Raw genomic sequence first — 14,827 nt, 5'->3', positions numbered from 1 at the left:
ACTTGACTGTTTTCGTACGCGTTTTCTGCACAGGAAAACTGAGAACTCATGTTAATCAATGTGCTAGTACACACTTGCTGTGTTGTTCGCGCGCAGAAAAAAAACTGACATTCTGCATCCTGATTCTGCACATTTTGGCAGTTTTTTGTATCAATTACATCAGCTGCTGTGAAAAAACGCACGCGTTTTCCTGCATGGAAACACACTTGGTGTGCAGAAAAAGTATGCAGGAAAACGCGCACGGAAAACTGAAAGTCAAGTGTGTTCCCTGCCTTAAAGATACAGAGACCTTGGGCTTGATTCACAAAAGAGTGCTAACTGTTAGCACGGCCGTTTTCGCGTGAATTTTCGCATTGCGCGTGATCGCAAATTTTCGCACGAAACGATAACGTTTTCGCGCGCAAACGCGAATTTTACCGCGAAATTGATATCGTTTTCGCGCGAAAATTCGCGTTTGCACGCTAAACCGTTATCGTTTCGCGCGAAAATTCGCGATCGCGCGCAATGCGAAAATTCACGCGAAAACGGCCGTGCTAACAGTTAGCACTCTTTTGTGAATCAAGCCCCTTGTGTTGATGATACAGTTGTTGATGCAAGAGAGAGCTTCTCAGCTAAAGTGAAGAAATCCTCTGCCGCTTATATAAAGTGTATTGAGAGTAAACGCCTTGCTGTCACTAAGAGACATTAACAGCCTCCATTAGTACCCCGCAGAGCTGATACAGCCCTCCGCTTGCATTAAGTCCTGTTATAGAGACATTGTTCCTGTCAAGTCCGTTTCAAGTCAAGAGTTAAAGTTCAAGTATTCTTCTGTGCTATGTTCTGAAGTGTTACTGAGAGTTTGATACAAGAAGTGAACTAAAGTGGGATTTATGCATATTACCTAAGTACACGGTCCTAAAGAAATCGGAAACTACTAAGGCCGTGAGAGTAAAGAGAACCTTTCAGTATTAAAAGAAGATAAGTGAAAAGAGGAGGAGTTGCATTGCGTCTTGTGATACTAAAAGTGTGCTACAGTAAGACGCGAACTGACATCTGACCAAGATACAGAATTAACTTACTTGGAATACAAGTTTTGCATCAGCTCTAAATTAGAGCTCATTCAGCCTAAAAGTCAAAGTGCGCTAAAAGAGAGTTATATTGTGGGAGAGTGATTTGGGTGGCATAGCTGGGTGCACTGGTCACTTTATATTTTATTTTGTTTACTTTTATTTTCCTAACCTTTTTGTTTATTTGATTTCTATTTTGTTTTGTTTGTTATTTTGGGAGGCCCTATCCAGACAGGTGTGTTAAGTGTAAAGTGGGTTTGTGGTAGATTATCAAGGGTAAAGAGTCTAAGAGATCTTTGAGCAAGGTGAACATTCGTTTGGGATCAACCAACGAACTGTGCAACTATACAGTTCCATGCTTAGAACTGTCACGAGTTCCCCCCAAGGTTTTGCTGAGCAATATAGCTTGCATGTGGTTACAAGGGACTGAGAACTGTTTAGGAACTGAAATTGCTCAGTAGACCAGCCCCTTCCCCAGCCCACGCCCCAACAGTGGTACTGTGATGTAAACATGCTGCAAAGTGATTGATTATTGTACAAGTAGACCTTTGTAGCTCAAATTTCTTATATAATTTGTATGTAACTTAACCTTTTTACTCCACAGCATTTACTGGTGCACCGGCTGTGAAGACTTTGGGATTCTGTATTTTGACCTATGATGTGCAAGGGAGGTGTTTTGTGTTGTTGAAGTGTTACAGGTTGATTGAAGCTGACAGTGACCACCGTTAGGTCGCAAATAAATCTTTGATAATTTCATCTGAGTCAGTGTCTGGTGGAATCCCCTCAGCCGGGGCCTGGTGCTAACGTTTTTAAATCGGGTTACAGATGCAAAATCCAGCAAGAGCTGAAACGGGCAGCCATAGACAGGAGAGAGACCCCAGCCACACACAATCATAGATTATGTGACCAGCAGGGGGCACTGCGTGCAGGTATCCCTCTGCAAGCCCCCCTCCCCCCTGCCTGGGGTCTCCATGAGGCCTACAGCTGCCCCCATACCACTGGATGGTCATACAAGGCAGCCCTGAATACACATATTAATTGTCAAGTACCACTAATACAAATATTGCAGAAATGGCTTATACTGTTATTTTATAGCAACTTAATACTTACTTTGTAAAATCATTGCATTTAAAAGTATATACTGTATATTAGAGGCTGCAACGGTTTGTAAAGAAGGACATTGCTGCCATAGCTGCAGCCATGACTTGAGTCATATCAGGACATAGTGGTGGTTATATCAGGACATAGTGGTGGTAATATCAGAACACAGTGGTGATCATTGAAGGCTTTAGTGAATGTGAAATTTATAAACACACATATCACAGGTAGGAAATTTGATGTGTAATTGGGGTAATGGATAGAGTTGCTGGACACCCCTCGGGTAATCAGCAGTATAGGCAGACACGTGTCTCCTGGCTGTGAGGTGACACTAACGAGGTCATTGTCACAGGGAGTCCCCGGGGACCCCCAGCAGATGTATATAATGACGGCTCTGCAGGGACGCACGGCCAGCGATGGACACAGCCGAGGGATGACAGAGGAAGATAATATTACGCTGCGGCTCTCTGTATCGCCGCACTGAGGTCCGATCACCATCCTGCGCTGTGACCGAGGGGGGGGGGAGGGGTAAACCCACAACATAGAATATAACAATGCGTAAACCTCTGCTCCCATCTCTGTCAGAGGCTGGGTGCGCACATGGCTGCGCCTGAAAGGGCGAGTTTTCTGTCATGTGCGGGGGTGGTTTTTGTGTACGTTTTTTGTGTACGTTTTTTGGTGCGTTTGCGTTGGCTTTTTTTTTCCGCATATGCTTTTTTTAAGGGTTTTGTGTGCATTTTTATGCATTTGCGGTTCGCATTTACAAAACGCATATGCTTTTGTATGCGTTTTCCATGCTTTTTTATATTGCGTTATATTGCAAATCAGTAGGAAGACAACAGGAAGCGGAAATAAAAAACAAAACAATTTTTTTTATAAAACGCATATAAAAATGCACGAAAAACGCATTCCAAACGCAATACATTGCGTTCCCATTGACTTTCATGATGTGCGTTTTTGATGCGTTTTTAAATAATGCAACAAAGCCAGCGGTTTTAAAAATGCATGTATGAAAACGCATACAAAATCCATATGCGTTTTTATATGCTTTTTTTATGTGGCCCATTGACTTGCATTAGCAACAAAAAACGCAGCGTTTTACGCAACGCTAGCGTCTCTGCTAAGTGTGTTCCTAGTCTCTGACACTGCAGAGCAATCAGCTGTGGAAAATGAATAGATTTTACATTATGAGCCCTTCTCCACAGTGTGCGTGTTCTGATGCAATAAGGGCAGTTGTGCTCCTTGCTGCAGTTTTCCTGCGATTGCGCTAACTCTATTGGGAGCGCATGATAGTCGCCTGGAGAAGCGGTTCTATGCGATTCTTGTGCGATTCACCTATGGCACGTGAAGCCTTGACATCTCATATCCTGGAAATCGCAAACAAAATTGCACTGTACGTAACGAAAATCACACAAAAATTCACGCCGCAACGTACGAGAAATCATGTCTGCAAAACGATGCAAATCGCAATCGGATTCACAGAAAGTTTACGCATGCGATCGCGATTTGCAGCACAAAGTGGCTCTTAAAGAGAAACTCCGACCAAGAATTGAACTTCATCCCAATCAGTAGCTGATACCCCCTTTCCCATGAGAAATCTATTCCTTTTCTCAAACAGACCATCAGGGGGCGCTGTATGGCTGATATTGTGGTGAAACCCCTCCCACAAGAAACTCTGAGGACCGTGGTACTCCTGGTAGTTTCCTGTCTGTGAGCCTTGTTGCATTGTGGGAAATAGCTGTTTACAGCTGTTTCCAACTGCCATAAAAGCAAGCAGCATCTCCTTCCACTGACATCACCTGCCAGCAGTAAAAATTTCACCATGTGATAAATGGCAGAATGTAAATCAGGGATTTAACAGATTTTACAATGGGCAAACACTGACTAAATCATTTATACATAATTATTGTAAAAATGAGGCACTTTTTTTATTACATTATTTTCACTGGAATTCCTCTTTAAGTGAACATCTGCAGTTACCCACAATGCACCGCTATTGAATATGTAAATGATCTCTTTATGCCCCCGAAAGCCAGGCTTACATCCAGAACCGCTGGTATATAGCAAGCCTGTAGCTTTATCATGTGGCTCTGTAAAATGTAAAGCTATAGGCTTGCTGTACACCAGCGGTTCTGGATGTAAGCCTGGCTTTCAGGGGCATAAAGAGATCATTTGTATATTCAGTAGCGGTGCATTGCGGGTAATCAATCACAGATGTTCACTTGTTTGGAAGAACAAAGAAAAAGAGAGCCCAATATGATGTAGTATTGTTAAGTTGGTTGTGGTTGAGGGCTCGTTTCCACTATCGCGAATCTGCATGCGTCCAACGCATGCGGATTCGCACATGTAATGCAAGTGGATGGGCCTGTTTCCACTGTAGCGTCGTTGAGGTGCGTTTTTTTCAGCGGTGAAAAAACGCACAAAAGAGCCACAGAATTCACCTGCGAGTGGAATGCATGCGAATCGCCGCTAATGTATTTAATAGGGAATTCGCCTGCGGCTATGGTATGCGAATTTTCATGCGAATTCGCATAGGTACCAATGTAACTTCAAACAGGCAGTGACATGGTTAAATTCGCATATACCCTCACCTATGCAAATTCGCATGCGAATTCACGGCAAAAACGCGAAAAAATTCGCATCCGCATGCTATTTCATGCTATTTCATCAGCGGTGGAATCCAGGTGATTCCGCACCGCATCAGTGGAAACGAGCCTAGATATACTGACAAACATGGGTTACCCATAGGCAGCCACTTCAAGTGCAGGTGGGGAGTATTAGAACCTGACCCTCTGTCACAGAGGCGCTCACTTCTGCATTTAGACCCATTGAGTTATACTCCTGTTTGCCTGATGAAGCAGGACCACACCTGCGAAACGCGTTGCACTAAGTGGAGTTCAATAAAACATTTTTTTTATATATATTGTGACTCAATTGAGTTCTATATTTTTGAGGGAGGTAAGTCCACCTGAACATCCCCCTCTTTTAGTTGGTTTTTAAACGTTTTTATTCTACTCTGGCACCTCTGTACACCAAGCTTTGCTGAAAACAGATGTTCACTTAAAGCTGAATTATTGTATAGTGTACAATTAACCTTGTGTTATACTTTCACACGTTCCTTTTGTCGTGTCCTTTGGAGTGGGTAAGAGTCCATCTCCACCACTTCCATGCTTTAAAAATGTTATATCCTTTTATCCTTTTGGTGCCTCTGTTTACTCTGATCATAATTTATCCAGGACACCCACTTCACATTAAAGGGGAACTTAAGCGAAAAGGTGGAAAAAATAAATCAATACATTGCAAAGTGAGAAGGTAAACAAATAAAAGCGAGATCAAGAAATGATTGATATTCGCCCATGTAATTGGCTCATATTGTTTGATCCACAATCAGCCTGCCGGTCACCATGTTTACTACTGGCAGACACGAAAAAACACAGCACCAGCTGCCATTACCTATAATCACACCCCCTAACAATGTGATAGGCTAAAAGGTTGTGCTTTATTTATAGATATACATATGCACAGAGGGAGATACTGGTTGCTTTGCAGTTGGAAACAGCTGCTATTTCCCACAATGCAACGAGGCTCACAGACATCAAACTGTCAGGACCTAGGTGCTGACATCACACTGTGGGAGGGGTTTTACCACAATATCAGCCACACAGACCTGATGTTCTGCAGCCTTCTGCCCCAGAGCACTCTGGGAGATCATGTTCCTTCTAAGTTCCCATTTGGGGGAAAACAAACACAGGGATTCTCCGTGCAGGCAGTAAAGATGGCAGCGTCCCTGATTTACCGTAGGTATGAATGTAAATCAGGGCCAGGAAAAAATTATCAATGGGCAAACATTGCACAATTAAAACAAAGGCGGATGAACACAGTTATGGACGAGTTTGCTTTTGATCTTTGCATTGTATATTTGGGCAGCCCTCTAGGTGGCGCAGTATCGGGATTTCTTCCACGCTGTAAAACCTGAGGGAGTTTTCCCGCGTGTCTTGTGACAGAAATGTATACCTGTATCTTTCCATAAAACTTCTGTACGTATTACACTCCACTTTTTAATGTTTTCATCATTAATTGTCAACATTTTTATGAAATAAATTAACTTGGTATGAAAAATTCCATACAAAATGTGAAAAAAAAATTCTAACTAAATATCCAAATATGAATAAATATGAAAACATTTGAAAAAAGTGGCTGAAAATCTCAGGGATAAGTGTGAAATCTGCCCTACTCAATTTTCACCATCCTCACTATGGTCTGATATGACCCAGATAAACCTTGAAAACTTCTTACCTAATAGCAGAAAAAGATGAAAGAGGCCCTGTAGTGACAAATAGTAGTCAGTTTCCTGGTTTCAACATAAGAAACACTCCATATAGCTACATATTACTGTATATTAGTGTGTAGCCCAGCCCTCCAAGTGATGGTTAGCCTAGGCTGTTTAGCTATGCAGAATTATACTCCCAGAGCATTCTGGGAGACCAGGTATTATTTTCACTGGCTTCGGAACTCTCAATAAACAAACATTCAGCAGAGCTGCACCTACCAGGACTAAAGATGTCACCACCTGTAATAAATGTCAGAATGTAAATCAGGAAGAGGAGAGATCTTACAATAGGCAAACAGTTACTAAATCATCTATAAATGAACAATGTAAAAAAATAAGCAATTTTGTTCATTGTTAATTTCACTGCTATTCATTTTTAATAAACTCAGGCCAGGTTTATGGCATTGCCTGTCTTCTCTAGCCCCAGTATGTCAGAGCCTGCGTTGCTCTGCGTTGTAGTTCCCTGATATCTCCATTGATGGATATGCCCCTTGGTCAGCTGATCACAGCACACTTCCTGTTCCGCATCATGTGACCCTCACACCTGTTTCCTCCCTTAGAGTGACATCCGGTGGGGACAGATGGAAGTTACTGCCTCACTTACATGTGGGATTGTGAAGGAGATGCTGCACCTGTCGTCTGAAAGCTGGGGAAGAAAATCTCATGTAGAGGAGTCAGCCCAGCATACAGCAAAGTCACAGCAAGTTCCACCATTCCCAGTGACATCATCATGAAGATATTGTCCATACATGGGTTCCTGAGCATGCCTATTGCAGTCACTCCTCCGCAGCCCCGGACCGCTCTCTGCCTCCCTCTGTCTGAGCTTCTACTAAGGTCCAGAGTAATAATCACTGTTATCTCTGTGCTGCCATGGTTCCCAGCTGATGGTCCTGGGCAGGTACTCACTAAATCATGCTCTCTCCTGTCTCTCCTCCTGATCTCATCCAGTACAAGCTCTGAGTAGTGCAGCCAACGAGGAACCCGGGTCCGGCAAGAAGGTCCCCCTTCCAGATCTGGTGAGTAGTTTTTTCTTTCTTTTCTGTAACTTGGGTAACAACAAGAAGTTTTCCCCTCGTCACTACTTACTATTTGGGGTCACAGTTCTGCACTTAGGGGGTCTCTCTTTAGGTGGCCACACACGATACGATAAAATGATCCAATTTTATGGCAATTCAATAAATATGATCAGATCTCCCGAAAAAAAGCAATCTTTTTTTTTTTTTTAATTCGAATAAAAAATCTGATGGGATTTCCCATTTTTTCCCCCAATTTTTATCAATCAAGAATGCTGGAAATTTTTCTTCAATTTTTCTAAAGATTGTATGGTGTGTGTTAGATTGTCGATTTGGTACTTATCCGTTAGCCGGGCGCATCCTCTAGGTGGCGACAAAACTCCACCAGAGTTACATCTTTCCCTACTATCCATGTCGGCCTGGAGGGGGAATAGTAATTAGCGCCACCTGCCGGATGCGCCCAGCTAACGGATAAGTACCGTCGATTTATTCATATACACACCCTAGCAATTTTCTCAGAGTTTCCAATCATTTTTATTATAATTGAGGAAAACTGAACATAGGTATGTGGTACACTGGTCAGAGTTTTGAAATGTTACAATCAGTCAGAAACATCTATTGCAATTCTTAAATTGAACAGATATTTAAAAAAATTGTATGGTGTGTGGCCACCTTCTGGCTGATCAGAGTTAAGATGACCACACACCATACAAATTTTAATATTTTTTTCCATTGTTTTCTTCGATTTGAGAATTCTGATTTTTTTTGTATTTATTTGTTTTTATATGAAAATTCAGATTTCTTTCTACCAATGTATTGGGTTGTTAAAAAAATTAAAAGAAGGAACTATTTCTTTCAGTGTGATCGGAAGTGACGTTGTTATGAAATGTGTGTTGTTTTTTTTTACTTCCGTGTTTGGGCTAAATACGCCACACAGTAGAGATGTGTGATAGTAGCGTCATGTGAAAGGAGCTTTGCTTTTCTTTTGTACTGGAAAAGCTGTGAGAAACCAAAACGGCTTTTATTGTCGCAAATCACAAACAAGTCACACTTGCTGTAATGTGAATAATGCTACATACACACATCAGACCATAGTCTTTGGAAAATGAAAGATCACAGACCAATTTTACCCCCTTCCATGTAGTATGAGAGCAATACCTTCACAGTCTATTCTATGGAGCTGCACTCCCCATCAGACAGAAATCTTACCCCCTTCCATGTAGTATGAGAGCCATACCTACACAGTCTATTCTATGGAGCTGCACTCCCCATCAGACAGAAATCTTACCCCCTTCCATGTAGTATGAGAGCCATACCTACACAGTCTATTCTATGGAGCTGCACTCCCCATCAGACAGAAATCTTACCCCCTTCCATGTAGTATGAGAGCCATACCTACACAGTCTATTCTATGGAGCTGCACTTCCCATCAGACAGAAATCTTACCCCCTTCCATGTAGTATGAGAGCCATACCTACACAGTCTATTCTATGGAGCTGCACTCCCCATCAGACAGAAATCTTACCCCCTTCCATGTAGTATGAGAGCCACACCTACACAGTCTATTCTATGGAGCTGCACTCCCCGTCAGACAGAAATCTTACCCCCTTCCATGTAGTATGAGAGCCACACCTACACAGTCTATTCTATGGAGCTGCACTCCCCATCAGACAGAAATCTTACCCCCTTCCATGTAGTATGAGAGCCACACCTACACAGTCTATTCTATGGAGCTGCACTCCCCATCAGACAGAGATCTTACCCCCTTCCATGTAGTATGAGAGCCACACCTACACAGTCTATTCTATGGAGCTGCACTCCCCATCAGACAGAAATCTTACCCCCTTCCATGTAGTATAAGAGCCACACCTACACAGTCTATTCTATGGAGCTGCACTCCCCATCAGACAGAAATCTTACCCCCTTCCATGTAGTATGAGAGCCATACCGACACAGTCTATTCTATGGAGCTGCACTCCCCATCAGACAGAAATCTTACCCCCTTCCATGTAGTATGAGAGCCATACCTACACAGTCTATTCTATGGAGCTGCACTCCCCATCAGACAGAAATCTTACCCCCTTCCATGTAGTATGAGAGCCACACCTACACAGTCTATTCTATGGAGCTGAACTCCCCATCAGACAGAAATCTTACCCCCTTCCATGTAGTATGAGAGCCACACCTACACAGTCTATTCTATGGAGCTGCACTCCCCATCAGACAGAGATCTTACCCCCTTCCATGTAGTATGAGAGCCACACCTACACAGTCTATTCTATGGAGCTGCACTCCCCATCAGACAGAAATCTTACCCCCTTCCATGTAGTATGAGAGCCACACCTACACAGTCTATTCTATGGAGCTGCACTCCCCATCAGACAGAGATCGTACCCTCTTCCATGTAGTATGAGAGCCATACCTACACAGTCTATTCTATGGAGCTGCACTCCCCATCAGACAGAAATCTTACCCCCTTCCATGTAGTATGAGAGCCATACCTACACAATCTATTCTATGGAGCTGCACTCCCCATCAGACAGAGATCGTACCCTCTTCCATGTAGTATGAGAGCCATACCTACACAGTCTATTCTATGGAGCTGCACTCCCCATCAGACAGAAATCTTACCCCCTTCCATGTAGTATGAGAGCCACACCTACACAGTCTATTCTATGGAGCTGCACTCCCCATCAGACAGAAATCTTACCCCCTTCCATGTAGTATGAGAGCCACACCTACACAGTCTATTCTATGGAGCTGAACTCCCCATCAGACAGAAATCTTACCCCCTTCCATGTAGTATGAGAGCCACACCTACACAGTCTATTCTATGGAGCTGCACTCCCCATCAGACAGAAATCTTACCCCTTTCCATGTAGTATGAGAGCCACACCTACATAGTCTATTCTATGGAGCTGAACTCCCCATCAGACAGAAATCTTTGCAAGATGCTGCACACAAAGATGCTGTACACATGCAACAGATCAGTATCTGCAAAAGATCCGTTCCTGCAAAAGATCCGTTCCTGCAAAATGCATTCATAGTCTATGATATCTGCAGATCCTCATACACACCTTGTTTAACAGACATTCATCTGCAGATCAGATCCACCAGGAAGGATCTTTAGATCTGCAGATGATTGTCTGATCTGCAGATGAATGTCAGTTAACCAAGGTGTGTATGATGACCTGCAGATCTCATAGACTATCATTGCAATTTGCAGGAATGGATCTTTTGCAGGAACAGATCTTTTGCAGATACTGATCTGTTGAATGTGTACAGCATCTTTGTGTGCAGCATTCTGCAAAGATTTTTATCTGATGGGGAGTTCAGCTCAATAGACTAGACTGTGCAGAGTACATACTACATGGAAGGGGGTAAAATTGGTCTGTGATCTTGCCTTTGCCAAAGACTTTTATCTCAAGTGTGTATACAATTCTATAGTGCTTTTCTCTAATAGGACTCAAATCGCTTAGGCAGTGGCGTAGCTAAGGAGCTATGGGCCCCTATGCAAGTTTTAAAATGGGGCCCCCCAAGCACTCTATACATAACAATTGATTCGGCACACCAAAACCTGCCAATGGCAACTACAGTGTCAGAGGTGCAAGAAGGGGATGGGGAACTGTGTGTTAATGATTACTACTATTCAAAGTATCTATAGAAGTGATTATTATGAGCACAAGACCAACAGAAAGCTAATACTGTAGTTGAGGGAGGGCCCTTCAGGGCCCCTCTGGCCCAAGGGCCCCGATGCGGTCGCTACCTCTGCACCCCCTATTGCTACGCCCCTGCGCTTAGGCTCTCTCAGATTCAGTAATTGGTAGTAGGATGAAGTATTCACACAACAAAAGTTATATTTCTGCAAATGCCAAACTGAACAGGTGGGTTTTCAGTCTGGATTTAAACACGTCCAGGGATGGAGCTGTCCTGATCTGTTGAGGTAAGGAGTTCCAAAACGTAGGGGCAGCATGACAGTATGTAGCATTATCCTATAGAATTCATGCAACACAGCTTTGCCAATCATCTGCAGGCTGCAATCAGCTACATATAAAATGCAATATGCAACATTAACATATTTAACAAATATATACATTTATACAGTCATTTATACAATCATTTTTTTTTAAATACAGTTAATTTATTATAGAAACATTTACCTTTAAAAAGTTATAGAATAAATGTATTCACAAATTGAATACTCCTGTTGAATTTTAATTGGTAACACACATTATACAATCTTGATAAAAAAAATTCCAGCATTCAGGATTGATAAAAATAACAAAACAAACGGGAAATCTCAAGCAGCTCGGGGTGACCCAAAACAGAATTAGTGATACGCTGTCCATTGTTGTGAAAACACATTACTGCAAAATGTCTTGAAGTGAAGAAGTTTGAGTTAAGGTGGCCACACACACAATACAATTTAATATTTCTTTTCAATTCAAGAATTACAATCATTTTTATATTTTTTGGGGATTGATTGTAACATTTGAAAAATCTGGCCAGTGTGCAGCACATAGATGTTTACTTGTTCCCCAATTATGAAATAATATATTAAAAACTCTGAGAAATTGCTCTATGGGTCTATGCATCAAGAAATTGACAATCTACCACACACCATTCAGTTTTTCATAAAAATGAATTTAAAAAAAATCCCAACACTCCCTATTGAAAATCGGAAAATCCTTCAGATTGTTCAAATGAATAAAAAAAAGATTTCAACTTTTCTGTACAATCAAACGTTATTATCGAAATTGCTGTAAAATTGGATAACTTTATTTCATCATGTGTGGTGTGTGGCTACCGTAAGCTAAGTACACTGGAAACAATTTGTCTGAATTATTTATTTGCTTGTAAAGTGATAAAAAATTATTTTATAGAGAATGTGAGAAATAAAGGGAAAGGAGAGGTAAGTCATAAGATACAGTATGTGCTGCGAGCTAACCTTCTCTTCCAGAGCCTCCCATATCATGGACCATGCGGGCTGGTATAGCTCAGGGTGCAGAGCCCCACACAGGCCGGGCTCCACATTCTGGTTATACCAGCCTGCATCAGTGGCAAGGAGATAAAGAGGCTTGGTGGGGGAGTGGAGGGGAGACCCCTTTTTTTAATTTTTATTTAGACAGTAGGGTAAATAGTATGTACACATGCCAGGGATCCCTATAAAATATTATTATTATTTAGTATTTATATAGCGTGGACCAGGGGCGTAACTACAATTCACCGGGCCCCCCTGCAAGAATTTTGATGCTGCCCCCTCCTTGGGTGCACACTCAGGGCCATTTGGGGGGCAGGAGTGGTCACAGCATGAGGGGAGAGCATTGGACATTGTCGGGGAGGGGGGACAGTCCCCCCTCCGTCACCTTGGGCTCGCCTCTTAGCGCCCCCCCTCCAGCATCTATCACTGGCAGCAGGTGGGCAGGAACACATAGCTCCATCCACCGCGGATTTCTCCAATCTCTAAGAGCCTCATGCTACCTCCTGTTTAAACAGGAAGTAGCATCAGACACTTAGAGATCGGAACCTCCAGCGGTGGATGGAGCTATGTGTCCTGCCTGCCTCCTGCTGCCAGTAATAGATGCTGGAGGGGGGCGAGCCCGAGGTGACGGAGCGGGGGGACTGTCCCCCCTCCCCGCCGATGTCCAATGCTCTCCCCTCACACCCACAAAACAGCCCAGAGTGGGCCCCATAGCGGCCCCAGGCCCCTCACAGCTGCATGGCTTGCAGCCCCTATTGTTACGCCTCTGGCGCAGACATCTTCTGCAGCCCTTTACAGAGTATATTGTCTTGTCACTAACTGTGCCTCAGAGGAGCTTACATTCTAATCCCTACCATAGTCCTATGTCTATGTATGTATGTATCATGTAGTGTATGTATTATAGTCTAGGGCCAATTCAGTGGGAAGCCAGTTACGTATCTGTATTTTTGGGGATGTGGGAGAAAACCGGAGTGCCCGGAGGAAACCCATGCAGACACGGGGAGAACACACAAACTCCTTGCAGATAGTGCCCTGGCTGGGATATGACCCAGGGACCCAGCGCTGCAAGGCGAGAGCGCTAACCACAACAGCACTGTACTTTTGCAACTGTACAGTGATCTTTGGCAAAAGCATTCAAATTTGACCCTGGACCATTACACTGTCAATCGACATGAGAAGAATATGGAGGCTGCCATATTTATTTCCTTTTTTCTTTTTCTTTCCGTTTTCTGCATGTGTGATGTGTAATGTTTCGGTGTGTTTTTGTATGCATTTGCTTGTGTTTTCATATTTTTTGGTGCATTTGTGTGTTGCATTTTTTTCAATATTTTTTCTTTTTTCAATGGAGTAAAATACTGTATCATATTTTTTTATTAATAAAAATGCATGTAAAAATGCATTCCTCTGCGTCTCCATTGAGATACATTTTGTGTATTTTACATGTGTTTTTGAGAAAGAGAGATTTTATGCGGCTCATAGACTTTCATGATGGGCAAAAATGCTAGCAATTCTGCCTAGTGTGCTCCTTGCCTCACAGTCATTTGATGTGATGTAAATTGTCGGTGGGAGAGGCTTTATTCTATAGGTTGGATCCACAAGGACCTCCCCATATGAAGTGATGTAAATTTTCAGTGGGAGGAGCTTTATTCTATAGGTTGGATCCACAAGGACCTCCCCGTATGAAGTGATGTAAATTTTTGGCGGGAGGGGCTTTATTCTATAGGTTGGATCCACAAGGACCTCCCCGTATGAAGTGATGTAAATTTTCAGTGGGAGGAGCTTTATTCTATAAGTTGGATCCACAAGGACCTTCCCGTACGAAGTGATGTAAATTTTCAGTGGGAGGAGCTTTATTCTATAAGTTGAATCCACAAGGACCTCCTCGCATGAAGTGATGTACATTTTCGGCAGGAGGGGCTTTATTCTATAGGTTGGATCCACAAGGACCTCCCCGTATGAAGTGATGTACATTTTTGGCGGGAGGGGCTTTATTCTATAGGTTGGATTCACAAGGACCTCCCCGTATGAAGTGATGTAAATTTTTGGTGGGATGGGCTTTATTCTATAAGTTGGATCCACAAGGACCTCCCCGTATGAAGTGATGTAAATTTTCGGTGTGAGGAGCTTTATTCTATAAGTTTGATCCACAAGGACCTCCCCGTATGAAGTGATGTCAATTTTCAGTGGGAGGAGCTTTATTCTATAAGTTTGATCCACAAGGACCTCCCCGTATGAAGTGATGTAAATTTTTGGTGGGAGGGGCTTTATTCTATAAGTGTGATCCACAAGGACCTCCCCGTATGAAGTGATGTAAATTTTCGGTGGGAGGAGCTTATTCTATAAGTTGGATCCACAAGGA

The sequence above is a fragment of the Hyperolius riggenbachi genome, chromosome 2, assembly GCF_040937935.1.
Source record: "Hyperolius riggenbachi isolate aHypRig1 chromosome 2, aHypRig1.pri, whole genome shotgun sequence".
Taxonomy (NCBI): Eukaryota; Metazoa; Chordata; class Amphibia; order Anura; family Hyperoliidae; genus Hyperolius; species Hyperolius riggenbachi.
The sequence above is the reverse complement of the archived record's forward strand: the minus strand, read 5'-3'. Positions refer to the sequence as shown.